Here is a 23,078-nt window from a genome sequence, read left to right as displayed (position 1 = left end):
ACGTTCTATTATTTTTACATCTATGTATGTGAGTACTATCTATAAGATTGTTCCTCTTGTCTTCTCGAGACATGTTCTCGGAATACGGAATATTCGATAGTTATGTAGACAGTTACAAAATAGGTGACCACCTGTAGCGCCTTGGGACTGCCTCATACATGTGTGTAATAACAATATCCTATAGGTATCCCGTTTGGAAAATGGGCGGAAACTTTGTAACTTCACATAGGAATGTTGCCAGATTTTACTATTGAGAAAAAATAAACTGAGTTGACAGGACTCCTAAGGAATACAGTATACGATGAATTCCACATTTAGCGATCGTCTGCACAATAAAATCAAAAACATACCTTAAGTTTTGAGTACTCCAGTTTCTATCTAATCACGGTCCAAAATTACAAAAAATTATTTTCGTTCAATTCTCGAAAGACACTTTTGTACGTACCTGTAACAAGAAAAAAAAAACAAAGGTTAATAATAGTTTTCAGTTTGTCAGACATAAAATTCCAGTCTTTCCAAGAACATACAGCGATCGTATTAAATAATCTAGGAACATTAAAAATCAAAACGATGTAATTTCAAACTAAAAATAGTTTTCATCGAAGAAGAATAAATAGAGGTTTATTTCTGTCTCGTTGCAGTCATTGTCTAGTTTGCTATACGGTGAATTATTAAAACCCCTATAATTTCATGTCCCTTTTTGTCGAAGCTAGGGTTCCTGCTACATCTAAGAAAGTGATTAAATCGTTTTGTGGTGACTGTACTTACTACATTTAAAATATATCGGTTTAAAATCTATACCTACTTCTGCATAATAGAATCAATAATTATTTAAATTTAGAGTTTCAGTTTCATCTAAGCAATTGATTACAAACGTTTTGTCGCGACTGTACTATTTTTATATCTATACTAATGCTGCATTATAGAATCAGTATACAAACGATTTTTAAATCTATACTAGTGCTGCATTATAGAATCAGTATACAAACGATTTTTAAATCTATACTAATGCTGCATTATAGAATCAGTATACAAACGATTTTTAAATCTATACTAGTGCTGCATTATAGAATCAGTATACAAAAGATTTTCCATGACGCATCAAAAGTAATTCCCCTCGATACACCAATCTTTAGATTTGTGGGAAATACTACAGTTAAAATTCCGTTTTAAAGTCTCCAAAAACTGAATAATCTCATACAATTCTGCCAATAACTTTATAAATACTTATGTCGTGAAAACGTTGAGTCGATGTATATGTAGATAACATGTTGGTACTAAATCATAATCGACACGAACCAACTAAACGTACAAACATTCATTAAAACAATAAATAAATATAGCAGTGACATTTATATCGATACAATTGATGTAATACGTCTGTTTACAAAAGACCTGATTAAATATAATGCGTTATTGTATAAATAAATGACGGAACAAATCGCGACGTTGCCAATTGCATGATAAGATTTCGAATCCACCAATCGAATATCGAATATTGACTAATCGATTTTTTTATTTTTTTATTGCACGTGTTATATTTTATGATTCGATTTGATAAGCTCCGATGTAGCTGCTTACTATGTTACACTTCGGTTAGTATTAATGCAGACCTAGGTTATTTATGATATACCTTTTTTTTTCTTTTTTTACGATAGGGCTACTCTTTTTGAAAACCGATAATTGGTGCCCAAGGATACCCGCAAAACCAGAGGAGTCACAAGTGCATTGCCGGCCCTATTAGCTATTCAGAATCTCTCCTACATTATATGCATCTTAATTTGTGCAATTACTGAAACGAGTATTAGGTACCTGCGCAACTATTATTTTAATTTCGCTTAGAACATGAATTTTTTTTATATGCAAATAAAAAGCAAGGTACTTAACCAGATAATATAATTTTAAGAAAAAGAAATAGGTTAACATATTTTTTACTAAGTATAGATTATCAAATTTTATATTACAAGTTTAAGTATACATTAAAACTCATATCGGTAATAAAGTTTCTGAATTACTCGTAACACAACTTTATAGTTTACATGAATCTAAAACGATAAAATACGAAACAGAAAAACTGAAGAAACGAATTACACATTTAATAAAGGCAGGCAGATTTCGTAAAAATCTAACAAACAAAGAATGGGTGTTATTTTTAGATAAAATTAACGCACATTATGATCGTACGCGCAGCTACCGAACGTGAATCATTTTTATGTGTGGTCCCAGTTGAAGCGTGTAGTGGAGCGGAATACCAATTCAGTACTGTTACATTTTTACATCAAGAACAATATTAACTTGTCTTACAATATTCGTGGCAAAGGCCCAATAAACAAAGGTAGATCTGATAAAAAATAAGTAAGTGTAAAATTCCAATAATGTACTTAAATGTTGGTTGCTAACACCATGAAAGTTCGGCTGTGCTGTCCATAAAACCGGGTCATTTATACGCAGAGCGAAAATGTAGATCGCTGTGTACAGGCTTCCAACACTGGTACCCCACACCAGACCCAAGGTCCACGTCATCGTAATAACAAATATTTTCCACTGATTCTATTGTATATTGTTGGCTTTTCCTATTAAAGCATTAGTTTCTTTTAACCTACTTCCAGAGATAATGGTTCCGCATGTACTGTTCAAACAGTTGTGTTTATACATTATTGTTAGTATATCAAACGACGTTAAAATTTCCTAATTTGGCTTTTTGCCAATCGTATGACGTCACTGGCTTGTATCTTTATTAAATGATTGAATGGTACTTATACGTGAACTGGGCACTACGAGTACATTGATCTGATCAGTCCAAGGACCTAAACATATTGTGTTGTTGAATTTCTTCGTCTCTGTTTGATTATGGATAAGTGCATTTGATTGAATTGTAAATATGTGGATGTTATTTTCATATTATGTTTTTTGGTTTCGATATTTTTTATATATTTATTTTGTTTACACTGTAAGCTCATGTCGCTGTTTTGTCTATTTAGACTCATTCAGAATCTCACAGTCATCAGTCATAGACACCAGTTTCGAGTCAAAAATATATATTTTTAAATGTTATTCGCATGATTGAGAAAATAACGGAAAAATATTCCAGACTATCATATCTACGATAAGTACAGTGTTACTTTCTAAACATAGACGCAAACGCCCTTATGGAAAAGGGGTTATGTAGAGAAACGACAAGATATGCAAAACAACCGGTCACTCCGTACTCTAACCGACTGGACAACATTTGGTACGGCCACAACTATGTAATAACCGCTGCGTAATTATAATATTATAAATAATAAACGATTTGCATTCGGCTTCCTTCAATTATAAAACTACTTTGAATTCCTGACTGTCAGCTAAAGGCTAGTGAAATCAATCTGACTTTGTGAGGTTTTGGAATTCGTCCGCAGTTTCAAAAACAAACTTCAACCTATGGACTGTGCAGTAAAAAAATGCAATATATTGATTTCACAATACAGAAAATGCGTTTACCATGAAATATTTGTCAGATAAAAAAAACCTTAGCTATTGCGGGATAAAATTGTCAAAGCTGGAAACGAAAATTTTTGAAAAATTGTTTTTCCACTTCACGTGCATCCTCGAAATATTTTCTAAAATAATATCGTTAAATGTTTCTATTCAGTTCCTATATTCGTAGTAGACGAGAAAATCACCACATTAATTATAAATGCTTGATTAATTTCTTCGTATCATTTTCCTATAAGATTTTTCTGTATTCATTTCTCTCCACTAATTAGTTGTCCGATACAAAATTATTAAGTTTACCGCAATTTATAATGTAACTAAAAAACAAACCAGCAAACAGAAAAAAGCTATGATCATTATTTCCGAGCTATATTTGCAAGTAGAAAAAATACAATTCTAGCAAGGCGGGGCGTACCTACTCGTACACTCGCGTCCAACTTGCTATAAAACAAACAAAAACTATTTCTAAATAAAAAACTATCTCGAGTATAATACTTTATTATGGTCGAGTGGAGCAAAAATGTGTGGCAATTACAAAGTTTTCTAACCACATTGTATCAGTGATGATCGTGTTAATGTGTCATAAAGGCATCGCAAATAATAAGAAGCTATTATAGATACAATTATTGTACGTTTGCACACTTTGAACGGTAAAAAATGAATACAGTCACGGCCAGTGAGCGGTATGCGACTGTCGATATAGAGGTACCTAATTATGTAGGTTGATGGCCGAAAGTGCAGTTTCTATATTAAGAAAAGGGCAGCTCACTTATTTATAGTCTAAAGTCTAATCAAATATGCATTGTTGAAAATGTCCACAGACTAATCAATGACCACTGGAATACCTCTACGTTAAAAAATAGCTAAGTGGATTTAGGTTGGCGAATAAAAAGTTTCAAATTCAAACTAATTAGCGAATTACCATCTCGATTTAGCAGGCACATTTGCCGAACCTTATGGCCTGTTCAAAAATTGAAAACAGCTTTATTTATGAAGACTTCAAGAACCTATCATTAAACGTGTAATGATATTTTAGAGTTTTTAAGAAACTCAAAATTATCAGTGAACTAGATAAGCAAGCGTAAGTTATAAATTAACATTATAAGAAGTTACTTTTATTCTAATTCAATATTCGAATATTAATTATTACTAACTAATTCCAAGATGGCTGAGAATCCAGCTTTACTTATTCACGTCATACTTGAATTTGGACATCTCGTTGAACTTTGCTACTTAACAAAGTTGTCATGTTCCAGAATATAATATTAATGCATAGTTTTATGGTACCTACCTGAAATAAGTACCTATTTACCTACCTAGTAGTACCCTGCGCCATTTTTTTATTTATGGATTTCAATCTCAAAAAATACTGTAAGAATCTCGGTTCGATCCAAAATCACTTTGTGGGTTTTAGAGACTACCAAAAAGTAGCCCGGAGCCTGGAAGTTAGCGGTGTTACAACCCCGTGCATTCGAGGGTATGAAAAGCGGGCATTTTCGAATGCTAGTACTCAGTAATGATCGTTGCAACAAGCCAAGTACTACGATAGCGATTCGTGGAAATACAGACGGTCAATTATAGACCGATCAATTTAGCCCTGTACCTATTTAGGTATCTTTACAAAGATTCCGAACTCAAAATATTGGTAAGAATTGAATACGACACCGAAGTGTTAAGTCGCCAAACATCATCATGCGTACAGAAAAAAATGGCATCCTTGAAATATTTTTTTTTATTCATCACCATAAAAAATATACTTCAGAAAATTAAAAATCACATAGACATTGAACTCTACTCATACTTTGCTATAGTCCAGTATAAAAAAATGTACAAAACGTAAAAGCGTACGAACATACGTAGCTAGCTTATCTCTTATGCAGATGAATGCGTTTGCGCCTGCCCTTACGCAAAGAGTGACAAAAATATACAGCCGACGGTTCACTGAAGTCTAGTACTGGACAAAAGTTTTTCAAGTTAAAGTGAACAAACTTAAAATTAAAAATAGGTACTATAAAATAGCTAAGTAAGTCAGTTTGTGAAAGTTGTGAAGGTATGCACTTTTTTCGAAATGTAATTTAAGTAATTTTTGTTCATAAACTAGCTGTTTCCAAGGTTTCACTTGCGTCTCGGGGAAACGTCTTCCCTTGCACAAAATTAGCCTAGGTACGTAACATTGAGAAAGTCTAGCTTCTAGTGACAGAATTTTTTTAAATCGGCTCAATAGTTTCGGTGCCATATGGATACAAACAAACAAAACGCATATACCTGCTCCGTTCCGTCGTGGGTAAAAAAATCTCTTTATTATATCACCTAGCATAGGTAATACTACTTTGAAAACTTTTCTAATTCTTCAAAATTAAATAAAGACTTAATAAAGAAAATTCAAGTCATCCTTTTCCTTTACAAACGGCAATCTGAATCACCATAGCATGTCATAACAGCAGAACAAGAGTACTACAGTGTGACAGTGACACGACAAACATAGGCAATAACCAACTTAATTGCTAACATACCACCATTATCTATTTACTAACTAGAGACCGATCATGCATCGTACTACACATGTCATTTAATTATATTTAATTTTGACGTTGCACGGTAATTGCGGCGTTTTAACTGTTTTTCAAACGGATTGAAGGACGGACCACGTAAGTAGTTAGGGCTAATCGGCACAATTGTACTCGTTTTAGTCAAGGTTATAGGAGCAGGGAAATTATTTATAAGGAGGGTCAATATCTAGGAGTAATGTTTAGAGAGGCTTTTTAAAGTTACTCTGTTTGTTTGTTGCACTTTCACGCCAAAATTACTGAACCGATTTAAATGAAATTTTAAACACTTACAATATAGCCTGAGAAAGGACTTCTTTTTATCCGGCTGCAGGAAATTGTTTTTTCGGGACGCCAGTGGAACAGCTTGAATGTACATTACACGAAGTTTCTAATATAATGATGGGTACATGTTGAGATTAACAAAACATGGCGGAACTAAGTAATAATTACAAGGTCTTTATCTCACAATCTAATCTTTATCGTCTACAACCAAAAATGTCCAAACTTAAATTCTTTTTGTATAAATAAGCCCGGTAGCACCGATCCGTGAGGCCTCCGCCGCTAATACATGTCTTACACTAAATAACAAAACAAGGAGTCACTTTCAAAAACAGAATAAAACAATTGAATCATCATCATCATCCTACCTTATTTCGGCTTCCAGTCCGAATGCAGCTGAGTACCAGTGTTTTACAAGGAGCGATTGCCCTATCGGACCTCCTCAACACACTTACCCGGGCAACCCAATACCCCAATAAAATAGTTAATAAAACAATTGAATATCATATCTTTTTTCTAAACATAAAGCCAAAAAAAAAACATTTTAAAGTAACTTTGTGTTGTGAATAAAATAATTTAAACACGGGACTTTCCGTAAGTGACCCGACATCATTGGCTACCGGTGGGAGATTCTAATCTGGGGTCTCGCCGCGGCGTGCCGCTTCGAACACGTGTTCCTGCCACGGTTGCCCAGTGGCGATCGCTGATATTAACCGCTGTCAACACTCAATATTGACGAAGTTATCCAACTCGGAAGATTGAAGTGCGGACCGCGTCTTTAAGACGCTTTGTAATTTTTATTTCTGTACGGGATGAAAAATCTGATATATAAAAATATTTTTTTTAATAATATGAGCACTGCAACAATAACACACAACAAAACAATCGTAAAATATATTAATGGAAATAAGACATTTGACACTGAGTCAATTTTCAGTGTTAAAGTGTACCTACTTATGTGATTGAAAATCAAAAAAAGGGACATGTTTTTAAACTTTTTTTATAATATGAGGACTGCAACAATAACACACAACAAAACAATCGTAAAATATATTAATGGAAATAAGACATTTGACACTGAGTCAATTTTCAGTGTTAAAGTGTACCTACTTATGTGATTGAAAATCAAAAAAGGGACATGTTTTTAAACAAATATTTTTAAATGTTGTTCAGTATGTCGTTTCAGTGATTAACCGTTCCCTACTACTTAACTCACTTTGTGTGTAAACAAATCTGCAAGGCTATTCTATAAATATGACTGCAAATCATTTGGATACTATAAATAAATATGAAGTGTAACCTATGTCCTTCAGGTAGCGACAGGCGACAGGTCGATGAGCTTTCTAAAATAGGGATACTCTACGTGAACACATGCATAATTGCATAGCAGACTGTTCGGCTGTCACCAATCAAAAATGTAGCATGTAGATATTTAATATTGTCTCGAAAAGGCTTGTCAATAATGCAGATGCATTGTAGGTTTCATGTCATAATCATGACTTAACAGTTCATCTTTATTTAGGTACCACGTAGGTTTAAGAAAAGCAGAAAATGCTTTTTCAAATTCAATAACATTTTAAGATAATCTAAGATAAAAAAATTTCGTTTTGGCAAGTAAAGTGGAATTTTGTTTTTAAATATTGACAATTAAATATTCACCCCTGAAAGTTTTCACATAAATACTTATCATATTATGTAGGTAGGTAAAAACTATAGAATAGATAAAGCGTTCACACTACAATAATATGCAGACAGACCCTCGGTTGACATTTAATAGTAATGTGAATAAGACAGTCATAATGAATTTCCGTAGCTTTCATTGAACTTTGTATGAAATACCAACAACTTTATAAATAATTTTAAATAAATGTTAATACACAATATTGTCAATATTACCTGGAGATTCCAATGTCTTTTATATCATTTATTATTTTGTTACAATAAGATATTCACCATAATTTATTTTAATTAAGACCACGTCTTGGCAGAAATGGGATGACTCAGGCTAGAACCGGGCGGTATAGTATAATAATATATGTACCTACTACATTGAAATTTGTATTTTATGATATTGTTCGCAGTGACCATTTACTGAAATAAAGAGACTTCTTTATAGTTCGGCCATTCAGAGAATGCGTTCCTGACACGTCGCGATTGAACTGACGACGTAACTTTGCAATGGCGTTGCAGTTACGATAAAAATATTTTTGCTGGTTGTTTACCGTTTTAACAATTGAGGAGCATTAAAACAACATTATTATATCAATAATCAATGAATGTTATTACGTCGTCAGTTCAATCGCGACGTGTCAGGAACGCATTCTCTGAATGGCCGAACTATAATTGGTCAATTTTAGTGTTGGCCTGCACGCCATCATTGTTGTTTGTCTCTTTGGTCTAGTGGTAGCAAGGTGCGACCACTGTGCAAGGGGCAGCGGGTCGGACTGAAATAGTAAAATCGCTCTGTGGGTTTGAAGACATTTTCACAAAGCATCCCAGAGTTTGGATGGTGATACACCCGTGCCTCTATGAGCATGTAAAATAATGTCGATGCTGCGCCTGATCTCTCTCCATTTGCGTCCATCGGACTTTGAGAGTGAGAGAACAGAGAGTGCATCTATGTCTGCGCAAACGCTTCTGATCTCCTCTGGCTTAAAGCAAGCAGAGTTGCTGAAGTTCGATCTGGTTCGATTATTATTATATTGATAAAGAGTCAACGTCTTCACTAATCAAATCAATAAACTCACTTATTTAATTGTTACAAGTAAGTACACCTGCGTCTTTTCGATTAAATTGTATTTTTAATATATGCATATTAACAGACATTTTAGGATATGAATACACTGATAAACGCAACTTGAACATATTAGGTATATGTAACTTAAGAACCGTTTAATTTACTAGGGCCTTAAATGGATTTTGAAAATACTGTTTTTTTTTTTGTCTATGTTGACGATATATTACATGGACTGATTAATGGCTTTCCATTAACTATATAGTAGGCGCATACAAAAAGAGATTTAAAACGTACAAATGTCTCGTTATAACACTTCACACAAACGTTATTCTAATTTATAACACCAACATATTTATTGTGGTACTAAAGTGTTATTTATGACAGTTGTCTTCTAACTAACACCCCGATATCCTGCTTACGTGCGAATTACTCAAGTATGACTTATAAATGAGTACAGAGTACGTGGTACCACTCACGATATTATTATATTACCATAACTTATGATCATGACGTAACTTTTTTTTAAATCTTGTACCGACTACGATGTCGATACATGATCCTATAACGTTTAAAATGTAAATTTCGACTTTAAAAAACTTAAAATGTTTGCCTGTCCCGACGTGGATTATGCAAAAAATATTCATAAGGGATATTTTAATTATAATTTCACATGTATTCAAGTTATTTAATCCTACCGGAGTTGGATCAATCGACACCGGTCCAGCAGTAATATATTGGCAATATGAATAATTTTAATATTAAAATGTAATTCGATTGACTCGATGAGATATTGATATACGGGATGTGTCGATTGCGTTAGCGATTTTAATGTAGCCAACTGTACGTGGTCCGGAGCCTTTTAAAATAATAAGATTATATCAATTTATATTATCTTGACTATGTTTTGCGATAAAGTAGCTACAGCTGCCAGTAACTTAAGTATTGTAATGTCAGCGTGTTCTCAATTAACTAGAGCTACTTAATAGTATTAACTATGACTGAACTGGTGTTGATCCGTTGGTATGAACGGAAAAACGAGTTTTGAAACTGCAGTACCTACTTACAATGTATCCGTCATAAAAAATAGTTCAAGGATAACCTTATAAAGCTTTCTTTTTGTCATTGGTAGGCGATATAAAATACACACATTTTATTCATCCACACGGTGAGCGCGGATTTTAACTTTTTTTACCAGTATTTAAGATCTTGGAAAATATCTTGGGTCTTATCAACTTGACTTTGACTTCACTTTACCAGAGACACGCTAAAAAGTTTACCTTAAAGAAACAAATTCTTCAGCTTTACAATATAAGTAAAGAACAATACATTCATGGAGAAATTAGAAATTGATAATGATAAAGAAATCGTACCGCATCAGTGCACAACCCATGCACTATGATGCACTATTAGAAAGTTTATAATACCTAATTGCTATACGATTCGGTAATTAGAAAATAACACACTGAAGCGACTGAATGGACAATATACAGTTGGTAGTTTACGGATACTATGGTGTATTGGTAAGTAAACCACGAACGATGTACTCATTGGACACGAAAATATCTTTAAGTATTGCAAGTTAAGTTGCGGAATTGTTCGAAAGAGTTACCGCGGCCCTGGTACATAAAGGACTTAAGAAGGAACACGATGGGGTTTAGTCAGTAAGAGTCTGACACTCCCTCACGGCTGCTAACCCAGAGCGGGAGAAGTCCTTTGATGATTTCCCATAACAAAAAAGTATTGCAAGTTATAAAAGTTGAGAGGAAAACAGCTTAAAAGAACGCCGTATAGAAGAACTACCAGAATAATGAAGACGTGTAAGCAAATAAGGAAGGCCAAGGAAGATTGGCGCAACTGCGTCTAAGAAGACCTAGAAAGGATAGGAAAGTTTGCCAACAGGATAAGAACAGGCAATCTCCGTGGAGGATGATTGTGCAGTAGACGAAGACCTACAAAAGATTGTAGATCCAACGGAAGTAATTGATAAGTAAAACAAGTTTTCCAGCCTTCATTGTGTTTGTGTGTATAGCTGATACCGGTTGGCATAAAGACCGTAGACCAGAAGACCTGTGATGCGCACTTGAATGAAACTTTAATTTGGTAAATTCGATACTCACTAATAAAATCCGCGGGTGACGGGACTTATATAAGTATAATAAGTTTCGTAAAGGATAGTTATTTAAAATGTAGCTCGCCTCCAAAATAAAATTAATAGTGACAGAAACTTTTCCCAACATATTGGGGTTTTGTGTTATTTACTTCTGCTTCAAAATTAAAAGTTTTAATTTTCCGGGCTGAATGTGCCTCATCAACGGTAGTGTCTTGCTGCCAAAATAATTTAATAAAGCTCAACATATTTATAATACCACGAGATTTTTCAATTTTTAAACAGAACTTCCATCGAAATTTACAAATACTATATTTAGGCGAGAAAGTTTGGATGTGTGGATATTTATGACCCTATCACGTAAAAAATACAGAATGAATTGTAATGAAACTTTACTTAACAGATTAATCATCATAGACTTATCAATTTATTTTTTATAGTAGTAACTAGAAGAGTTATAATGTCTTAAACATACACGGGTTTAAGTTTTATCTTATTATAAAATGTACTTGCATAAAAGACTGAACCATACCGTGTAAATTAACGATATTTATAAAGATGGAACTTTTATAGTGCTGAAATCCAGATATTTATATCTACATAACATACCACTTACAGAACTTTAACTACTCAAAACATAGAGCAATCTTCTATTAAAGGTAATTCGGTCATAAGAATATGCTTAAAATAATTGAACAGTGTGAAGAAACGACATAATATTAGTTTTAAACGCAAATAGTTAGATGATAAGTTAACTTAATCTATGTATACATTTGTTTGTTTGTATTCGGCTACTAACTGCGCACTCTAGGAATGTTGACACTGCTCCTCGAAGCGTTATTGTTTTTATAGTACCTACAAAAAATTATAAAATCTTTTTCTCTGAAAAATCTTTATTCTGTGATTTAAGAAGAAATATCGTTACTCCATTTTCCATTTACACTGATGAATAAAACCATCTATTTTAAGAATTGAATGTACGTAGGTATATTGTCTAGTTTCCAGTAAATATGGAAATGGGACCTTATATTTTAGGCCAGGAATCTTCTAAGAACTCGCTAAGTTTCATTCCATACGGATGAAAACAAGAGAAAAAACATTATTTTTCATTTATATCACACATTCCTAAGAAAATATTTCAATTTCAAAAAGTTCATCCTCAAACCACATGTACCTAGTTCATAGAAAAACATCGCATTCAACTAATTTCATTGGCACCCAGTTCGTACAGAATTTAATGTGTTTAATGGGAATTGTGGTTTTCATTTTTGACAGGTCCGGAGCCGTGGCTCGCGAATCGACAGGTTGTAGTGGCGACGAGGGTGGTCAATGTTTCCGCAATGTCAACACAAAGGATTCAAGCAAAGCCCGGTCTACCACGGTTAACGCAACGCGAAATGCGAAATTGGCGCTCAAAAAGTCACAAAATTAATAATTAAATGTGGTGTTATTGTTTTCGCTAGCCTTGATCTAATAAAAGTTACTTTCAATGTTGTTGAGGTCTATACGAAGGAATTTGCAAATAACTTTGCATTTTCCTGTAAGCATTGTGTGTTATATTTTTGTAGGTACGTACCAATAAAACAGCAAAGTTTCCTTCCCTCTGCATGAAGGTTGGTCTTTCTTACGGTTAATACACATACCGTCACGGCCTAGTGGTTCTATTCCAGGTCAGGCAAGTACCAATGTAAGTTTTCAAGATATATACATGTATGTATACTTTCTAAGTACCCTTTTCTTTGAATGACTACTCAGTCATTGTTGTGAAAGAAAAAAAATACTCAAAATGAATGAAAACTCCTTAAGGAAGTTAAAGTCTGGAATCGCCAATTCGCCTTGAGGAAGCGTGATGTTTAACGCTCATTCCTTCTCTGTGTAAGGACAGATACTTGCCCTGCAATAGGACAATGAAACGTACGGAAATGCATTTACTCAAAACATGTAAGCTAAATAACAGCACTTTTCGGTCGTCAAATATTACACGACACGAATACCTAAAAACACCCACCCTTCACCACTTCCTATTTGTATTTGCAGGGAAGAAAAAGTGGCGCAACTTCCCAGCAACACATGTCTATCTGTTAGTTTTGAAGAACCTTAAAACATCATTGTTAAGTAAAAAAAAGATGTCGTTGTAACAAAATATGGTAACTCAGATTCAGTCGTGTAAAAAATAAATTGTAATAAGGGAAAAATACTGAGTGCATGTTGAGAATAACAATCTGTTTTCCTGAACAGTGTAATATGTGCAAACTAAATATAAGTTTGTTTTTAAGATTAATAACCAAGTTATCGATACAGAAGCCATAAAAACTTTCAGAATATTAATAATCGTAACGAGATATTTTATAATGTTCAATTAATATTTATTTACCCGTGAAATTAAAAAAATATATGGTTTGATATTAAAATTCACGCAATGTGCAATTCTTTATTATTTCAACATTAATAAAATTGCATTTATTACTTTGGTTTAAGATAAAGTCTTAGTAACACTATTATAGTTGTATGTAAAGACAGAACACTTTGGTTGAAATTCAATGATTACGTAACACCTTTACGTGGCCGCATCGCTAATCGAGTAATGATATTCGGTGGCGTCTTGTTTTTCCCTCTCCGATCTCGTTGCACGCATCTGACCGTGATTTGTTCCAGGGTCGACTTCCGAGCAACATTTAGGATACAATGCATTTTGCAGTATTATGCCCACAGACATACGGGTGCACAACAATCATGAATGTTTAATAACGTAACGGCTCAAGCCTGTTTGTAAAGTCAGTGTTGCATCGGGCAAATAATTCGCCAAAATATTAATATTTCATTACGACAAAGGCCTAATTCAAGAACACAGCGTCATACGCATAAACGAATAAATGAATGAGCGACCAGTAACTCTAGGGCTTTCGATTCGAAATTTAAATTTTACTGAATGTCATTTGCGGTCGTCGAACCGATCTACTCGATTTTTCAAATCATAATATGCGCAATGTGATGAGTCTATTACAATATTGTTTCATGCATGCTCGCGCCGAGGTTTACGGCCGAGGTCAAAGGATTCCGTAGGTGTGCCTCATTTAAACAAGGGTCACTAATAAAAATACACAACATTGTCAACAAGTTTCAACAAATTATCAAAACTAGAATAGCCTTTATCAATGCACGTGTATTTTTAGCTAAGCAAGTTAATGAGAAAGGTATTGGTAATACAGGCTATCGTTTCTGCTTGCTTTGTGGATTCAATATCATTATGGACCTGTCTCTTAAGGTAAACTGTATTGCTACACATCTGACAAGTTATTATCTCCATGCAGCATCATGATGACCAAGGTATATAAACATACCTAATGTTGTTCAAATTAATATGTTTGAAAATAATTTTATGAAAAATTATTAGTAATTTTACTCGTATGTATATATTTTATGTAAAAATGATTATCTAATTCTATACAACGTGTTATAAGGTTGCCAAGTAAATTATTGTTAGGAGGAACAATTAAAGTAAAATCAATATCCGATTACCCTAAGATGTACCCAAGTTTTAAATAAAAATATGCACATGCGTAATTAATAAGGATATGATTAAAATGCTTATACATTACCATCGAATCGAGATTTATCTAGCTATGTAGTAAATATATACAATCGAATATATTATCAGATTCTTTTTTGCATGAAGCCTCAACAAAATCATGGTTGTATAGTATATAATGAAGTTCGAGGCCCAATTCCATATTTTAAAAGTTCAAACATGGTAACGGATTGCAAAATCTAAATCATATTTATGAATGACTAGCTGTTGCCCGCGACTTCGTCTGCGTGAGCAATATAGAATTACCAATTTCGTTTATTTAATCATTCATTGCTCAACCCCCGTAGGTGATAGCGTGATAATATATAGCCTATGTGTTGAACCGGCCCCCAGGTAATAGTCATGCAAAATTTGATTTAAATCCATGCAGTACTTTTTGAGTTTATCCGGGACAAACATACAGACAAACAGACAAAAATTCTAAAAACTACATATTTGGGTTCAGTATCGATTATGGATCACCCCCCAAGTATTCTTTTTTTAAATATTCAATGTACAGTTTTGACTTTCCTATCATTTTATTATATGTATAGATGATTTGCCAATATCGAATATTATTTCAGAAATAGCTAGCACATAATGTCCATTTTGTTGAGGTTTCAGTCTGAGTATACTTATTTTTTTTTGCGCAACTGCTATACTTAACTCCCTTTAGCAAAAATGTTGCCTTCTTTAAAAAAGTTGTAGAAATTCTGAAGCGGCGGGAAATAGTAGACATGACCGAAATAGTAGGTAAGTATGTCAAATAGCGCCAAAGTATTTTTTTTGCAAATGTCCTTAATTATTTAATTTTGAGTAAGTATCGAAAACGACAGCGATATTCTATTCTATTTCTTTAATGCACTAACCGTCTTCTTTCGCATTATGCATTGCATGCCCAATAAAAACATTTTCTCTATTTTCACAAGTCCATTACTCAATGCAAATGATATCTTTTACGTTATCACCGTACATACAATGGTAACATGCCTTACACAACTGGTCTAAAGTAAACTTGGGCGGTACTTTACTCATTAAGCATGAACAAACATCGGATATCTCTTTAATAATAAAAAAAAAACACACGGATAACATAAAAAAGTGTCAGTTCCTATGAATTAAGGTTAAGACTGTTGGCCGGTGTGACAACGACTTTACACTGAAAGGCCCACGTTTGTCACAAATAAAATATTTGTCACTCACGACGCGACGCTCTTTTGTTTTTGATGAATTCCCACTGCTTGCCTTGTTAATGTAAATTAATTGTCAGCAGGTTTTTTTGTTCCATCTCCGTAATTATGCATCTTGTATGTTTATCCGAGTTAAATATTGGATAAATATAACGTTTTCCGTTTTACCTAACTCATTGTGTGGATAACTAAACATGACTGGAGCAAACAGATAATTCCTGAAAAGATATTTATTTAATAATGTTTTAAATGTTGAACAACTGATATTGCAGCATTACCCACGGTATTTACGCATAACGGCTTAAGTCCAACATCTAAAGATTATATCTTAGTTTAAACAGCAGATAATACACGTTGTAATTATTTTATCTAATCTTTCTGTAATATGTAGCCGACTGAGCGAAACGGCTCATTATATTTTGGCACTTAAGACTATGGAAGAATATTTCTCACGACTTTATTTTGTTGATATACTTACAAAATATAAATATATATATATTTTTCTAATAGGAAAAATAATACCTATTACAAAAAGGCGATTTGCATATTTCGCGCTTATACATATATCCAAAATAAGACGCCTTTAGACACCAAAGCTAATAAGTTTAAGTTTCATTAAGTAATTTATATGTTAGGTACCAAAATTTCCTATGAAATATATTCTGTTAAAACACTTTCCTTTACATGACTTTGTAAATTCACAGCTTGAATAGACTGAACCTGAACCTATAGCTAGATAGGCCAGGCATCCATAACTATAGAGCCCTGATTTATATAGGCACCTGAGCAACCAGTCATTCGTCAAAAATGTCCCTCGGGGTCGTCGACCCGATGACCTTTGTACCCCTCCTGTACTCAATTGAACCCTTTAGTCGAGATACATAACACTGCGATACAAATTGTTTATGCAATCAAATCTAAGAAGACAGATTTTAAAATTATATTTTTCACGTACAATTGGAGTTTTATTATTATTTATTTAATACTTCTGCACATTTTGTACAAGGGCGGACTTAACGCCTTAGGCGTTTTAAGTATTTGGATTACCGTAAGTGAAACTACACTTTTTGCATTTTGGCACCCTGTTCTATAAAGAGCAACTTAATTTGTCATTTAGTAATTTCAGTCTTGGTTATAAGACTTATAAGCACTTTTTTGGTTCCAAAAGTTAACAGGACATATTTCCGCCAAAGAAGTTTTTGCACGCATTTTACGGAAACCCCTTTCTTTACAAGTCCCATTCGCCCTTGACCTGTTTTTTTTTGTCCCTGAGAAGCATTGACTTAGATCTTTATTCCAACTTAGAGGTAACAATTTTTAGGGGTTGCACATTTTCATGATGAACAACCACTTCAAAGAACAAATTCTGAAAAATTGCAACAAATGCCCATAAAATATTGATAAAAAAGAATATGTTTTTAGTTTTTCCATTGACAAAGTGAATGTCAGCTTAATGAAGGTTTACTAGGAGTAGCTAACGGGACCCGGGTAGTTTGTGTCAGTTCAACTCGACTATGTTCACGGTTCAATTGTTTCACTATACCTAGCAGAGTGATTGCACTCAAAAGGCCTGGTTTTACCGTTGTGCTATAGTTAAAACTACATATTATTGTCTATTATGAGCTTGCGTGTACTAATGTAAGCTAATAAGTAGGTTATTAATCTGTACTTGCAGTTTTTTTTTAATTAGTAGGTATCCTACCTAGGTGTTATTGAAAATACGAAACTGCTAAATTAATTTAAGACGAGTTTAAAAAAGTTAATGTTTTTTAACTTGAATTACCTATGAAGAAGGCCTTCTCCGGGTGAGCGGAGGCCTGTGCCCAGCAGTGGGACGATAAAAAGGCTGTAAGTGTGTACTTACGGAGGTTCAATTCTATTTTCTCACAGTGAACATAAAAAAATAATAAAATTTTGAGTCATCTCGAAACAAAACCTACTTCTAATTCGAATTTCCGTTCTCTTTTAACCGATGACACATAGTTACGTCCACCATAGAAATATGTAAGTAGGTAGACCAGTCACCACCATTAAACGGGTCACTCGCATATCGGCTAAAATAATGGTTAAAGCTGAATCACGATCATTAAGAATGTAATTACCATTTTATCTTTATGAGCAATGAAGTTGAAACTATTGTTACAGCTATACAATATTAACATTACAAATGTTGTTAAAAATTTATTGGCAAAACTGATATGGGCAGAAAACTAACCGACCTACCTATGTAAGTACATAAATGAGTGCAACGTCATCTTAGAGTGAAAACGTCGAAAATGCAATTTTTGCTCAATACTTTTTATTGCGTTCCTTGAAAGGAAACGTCGCAAGGAACATCCCACTTTTTCTTTTGAAAAATTAGGCTTTTGCACTTACGAGCTTTTGACTCTGAGGCGTCAAAAAGTAGGTACTTTATGTCCGACCACGCAGCTTGTTGCTGTTCCCAGTGACACAAATTATCCTGAAGTTTCAAGACTTTTCTCTTTTTAATGTGTCAAAATATATGTTCAATTTTATAATAACTTGTCAATATGTTTTTTTAAGACTTATATTAAAAGCCGAACGACCCGAATCAACAGTAAGTGTCAATACCAAGTTTTGCAAACTTTTTTATTTCCCCACTTAAAACGATATTTTGGTTTCAACGAAATGGTTTGGTGGTTCCAAATCTTAAATGGTCCTAAGGTAGGAACACCTCAGATACCTAAACAAGAACTATTAAACCATCACGTTACTAGTATATGAATTGATTAATTCCAAATGTAAACTCTACGGGTACATTCTAGAGCTTCAACCTACTATGATTTAGTTAGTTCCGCAGGTAATACGCTTAGCTCTTACTGTGGTCTGGACCTTAACAAGCACCTACTTGTATGTACCTCTATGTAGTGGTATGACTACGTTTCGTGATTCTAGTGGGACTATAGATCTATGATATGTACGTAATTGTAATAGACTTGCATGGCAGTTGAGTATACCACAACTTGTGTTAAGCATACATGGTATACTCAACTGTTAACTACTGCAAAGGATTATTAGGTTCAGGACGTCCCCTACTGTTTTAGTCCAGGTAGCATGTACCTACCTATTATTATAACGCACAAGCTTCATTTTTCTATCAAAATTCAGCTCAGCCGTTTCTTATGATATTTTTAATACTGAAATATTTTAAAGAAAAGCCATTTCTATTTATAATCATAATCGTATCGTTTCAATATAGGTTCAGCGTGGACGGAAAACTATTTTCTAAGTTCTTATCCAACATCTAGAGGTATATTAAAATTAATCGAGCTTAGAAAAAAATACTCTTTAAAAAAGTTTGTAAGTGTAAAGTTCGTTATTCTAAACACGAAGTAGTAAGGGTTAGAGTTATTAATTCCAATTAGATTCATTAATGTGGTCCATTTAACGTTCGCTCTCCGGAAATATTCCTTTGAATTAGTTTACATCGAAACTTGTACGCATTTGTGATCCGACGGGGCGTGGCCTATTTGACACTTGAACTAAAACATCTATATTGCAAAATAAAAATGCACTAATACCAGATTCCTTTTAAAAAATATCTACGGATATTAGTTTTTTTTTATAATCCTAAGCTTTTCTGAATATTTAAATATTTTTTGATTGCAACCCGGCAGTGGTTCTATTAGTTACCTTCAAGCCAATTAGTAAGTCAAAGAAATAATAAGGTTTCATTTTCACCGCACACGCGCTGGTTAAAAAGGACAATAATAAATAGAAGAACAAATTGCTATCTCATTGGCAACTGAACTCTCTTCAAATTGTGATACTTTATTTCATGCAACATTACACAATAGCAGAACACTTTTCTCCTTTCATATTTCAATAATTGATACAGAATACAGAACGAACGCTGTTGAATTTCAACGCTCTCAAAACTTCACTATAAAGGAACTAAGATAGCTGAGGGCACAACTTAGCACACATTTTCTAGCTTAAGATTTCCCGGCAAACAGTTTATAACTTGTAAGGTAAGACAGCGTAACTTATAATGAGTCTGTAATGCGCTAGAGTCGCCTCACTGATTCCCGCGAACTTTGCAACTCACGCGTCGGTACGACGACTAAAAATCCATAAAATACACAAACTATCATGTTATTAGACCAAAAATACGCAAAATAACGGTTGTCGTTTGAATAAGTAATAAAATCGGTCACCTTATCAAAGTTTCTTCGGCCATTGGATATTAACAGAATTAATCGTACAGCAAGTATAATAAATAGGCTTATCGAGTAGCATAAATTAATCTACTACTTAATACTTTATTTTTTATTCTCTCTACTTACATTTTTAATTACGAACGTTAATTGAAATCTGCATGCTCGTGCTGGTGATTTCATATGCGGAATTAATGTTTTCTAGTTTGTTCTAGAAATAAAAATCAACAGACTAATGCTTGGACACGATACCTCTGATTGGGATCACTAATCGAAAAAGAATAATCGATAATTAGATTTGATGGTTTTTAATTAAAAATCTTTAATTAAAAAATAATTAATTTAATTAAGTTCTAATTTCAAAGATTTCTAATTAGCAAATCTGGAATGAGTTTTGTTTGATGCAATTTTTGAATGAAATTGTTCTTTTTTTTGTAAGATTTTCTAAACAATCCGTTTTCTAATAAATAGCTACCTAAACACTTAATTGATCTCCAATTAAACTAATTACGCTATCTCTCCTAAGATTCACGTTAAATATTTATGAAATCTATTTCTTTAAACTTCAATACGTGAAAAAAAGTATCTGCAAAAGAATATATGATATCTGTAAATCATACAGCTATTTCTCTACCTATCGAAGTCAAATAATACCTAATTAAAAGAAACAAAATTAATATTAAAAACACGTTAAGTGACTTCTGAATGAGCTTAAAAATAGGTTAATTTTAATAACATTAATTCATCATAAACTACCCCCGCTGCAAAGAAGCCATATTGGTAAAACATCGGCAAAAATCACACACATTTCTGAAAGTGCTTTAAACACCTATTTGAAGAGACCTACAAATAGGTGATCATTGATTCGCTCGGAGGCAATTGATCAAACCACCTATCACCTATAACCTGTCGTGTAACTATTTGTTCAAATTATAGTATTAGCAAGCGCCTCAGGCTTGTTTAGGACTTCAGAGGCAGTCGCTCCCGCACCGAGGGGTGAGGACGCGAGATCAACATTTAAACGCGCTCCGCCGTATAAACGTCATTCGCCAAAAATAGGGAGGTGAAATTCACCCCGACTGCTGTAACTTGGAACCCGTAAATAAATAAGCTTTTTTATTTGAATCAAAGACTAACTAAACTAATATTACAAACTGTGAATGTGTGTTTGTTTGTTTGCGGTGTTTTCGTAGCAAAGAAGGGGTGAAATGATTGGAACGATAATTGGTTATGTGTAGGCTACTTTTCGTCTGTGTCCGCGAAGTAGTGCTCGTCGGAATTTCAAAAATATGTTTTATAATCAAATCAAAGTGCTATAAAAACTGGCTTCCTGTGTTTAGGGAAGAGATAAAGCTTCGGCCTGTGAGTCGCCGCCCGTCAGTAACGTGTAACTTCTAAAAATCACAATGAGCCCGAAACAATGACTCGCGCGTCTATCCGGCTTCGGCCTCGGCCTCCGCGAATATTCGGCGTACCCACAGGTCGGACCTCATTTTCCAACGATAAAACGCTAACAAACACCGCTAAATAATCGTAACATTTTTTTAAGCAAAGTAGGCAGTGGAATAACGCAAACATTTACTTATCTATGTTGATTGCATTGCTAATTGTACTGAAACAATATCCTTTTGTTACAAGAAAGACCTAGTTTTGGTCGCGAAACGCTAAATTATACAACTTTGCACTAACAATGGACGGTTAGTATATTTATATTTTCAACAAAAAATTTATGTTTCTACAACTGGCTAGTGGTTTTGCGAACATTTCTTAGTATTTCTTTGCCGTTGTTATAAAATTAAGGTTATTATTCAAATGCGGAGCGGGTTAGATTCGAGGAATATAGGTAGGTTTATTAATTCATTAGGTACTTCGTACGATACTAATTGTGATGCAAAAATATCGTTTCTTGTTCGTTGCCACAAAGTTATTTTGATCTATTTTTAATTCGTTCTCTCGATACGGCGGTTATCGACGCCCGATATATCCAGCGATATTTAATATTCCGTCTCTGAATGGTTAACTGTAGCCTTTTAGCTTGGCAAGTCGACTTACATATACGTATTTGATTTCCGATACTCGCTCTAATATTAACTTGTTTCCAGTCATGAAATTCTCGACTTAAGTGAATTAATTTACATACTTATTTTAAGTTAAGTAGCCTTAACAGGGAAATATAAAAAAATCCCTTTTAATGTCTACGATATTTTCATATATTTTTCTATAATATTAGAAAATTTGTTATTTTTTTAGCATTTAGCTAGTTAATCTGATTGATTGAAAATCATTTTTTGTTATGTGAAAAATAATGTAAGCGCCTAATTGTTTATAGGTAGTAGGTGGGATACCTAAATATAGTTACCTACCTATAATAATAAATATTTCTGTTATAAAAATAGTTTGCCTGTTAAATACATGAGATGGCGATAACATATTTAAAATTAAAATAAAATAATTTCCATAGATACAATTTTTTTGTTTAATTTTCCTGAAAGATTTCCCGCGCATCCTCTTTTTTACTTTTTTATATATATTTTTTCTTCATTTTCTTTTACTTAATTCCTTGAAACATATACCTATAGTTGTTAGATTTTTTTAAAAATTCAAAATATGTACCAATGTACTAAAATATTTAAAAGTATGAAAACTTTTCTAAATAGCTTGGAATTATTACCTAACAGTAGGTAAATGAGTTTACTTTTAAATGTAGGATTATAGATATTTACTTCTTCTGCCTTAAACAAACATCTGAGGGCCTAACTTAGTCCCTCTTAAACTCTAATAACTGACAGATCATTTTAAACATTTTTTTATTTAAGTTGGTTACCTAATAAGAGCCCAATTTGCCTAATAAAATGTAATTAAATAATTCAAGCCATATCTCAGTTCCTAAAATAAATCTATCAACCAGGCCACCCAAACTTCAATTAGCAGCTTGAAAGTGTAAGGTACCGAATTGGTCCTTCATATTCTTGTCAATACCTATCCTGACGAACTCA

General features: G+C 33.5%; 1 protein-coding gene across 1 annotated transcript in view; it reads right to left on the bottom strand.

Annotated features, from left to right (window-relative positions):
• The window catches only part of LOC124644942 (protein bric-a-brac 1-like), a 274,319-nt gene that overhangs the window by 188,917 nt on the left and 62,324 nt on the right, over positions 1 to 23,078 (bottom strand). The gene's annotated exons all lie outside the window — the stretch shown is intronic.

Source organism: Helicoverpa zea, chromosome 31 (genome assembly GCF_022581195.2).
Source record: "Helicoverpa zea isolate HzStark_Cry1AcR chromosome 31, ilHelZeax1.1, whole genome shotgun sequence".
Classification (NCBI taxonomy): Eukaryota; Metazoa; Arthropoda; class Insecta; order Lepidoptera; family Noctuidae; genus Helicoverpa; species Helicoverpa zea.
The sequence above is the reverse complement of the archived record's forward strand: the minus strand, read 5'-3'. Positions and strand labels throughout refer to the sequence as shown.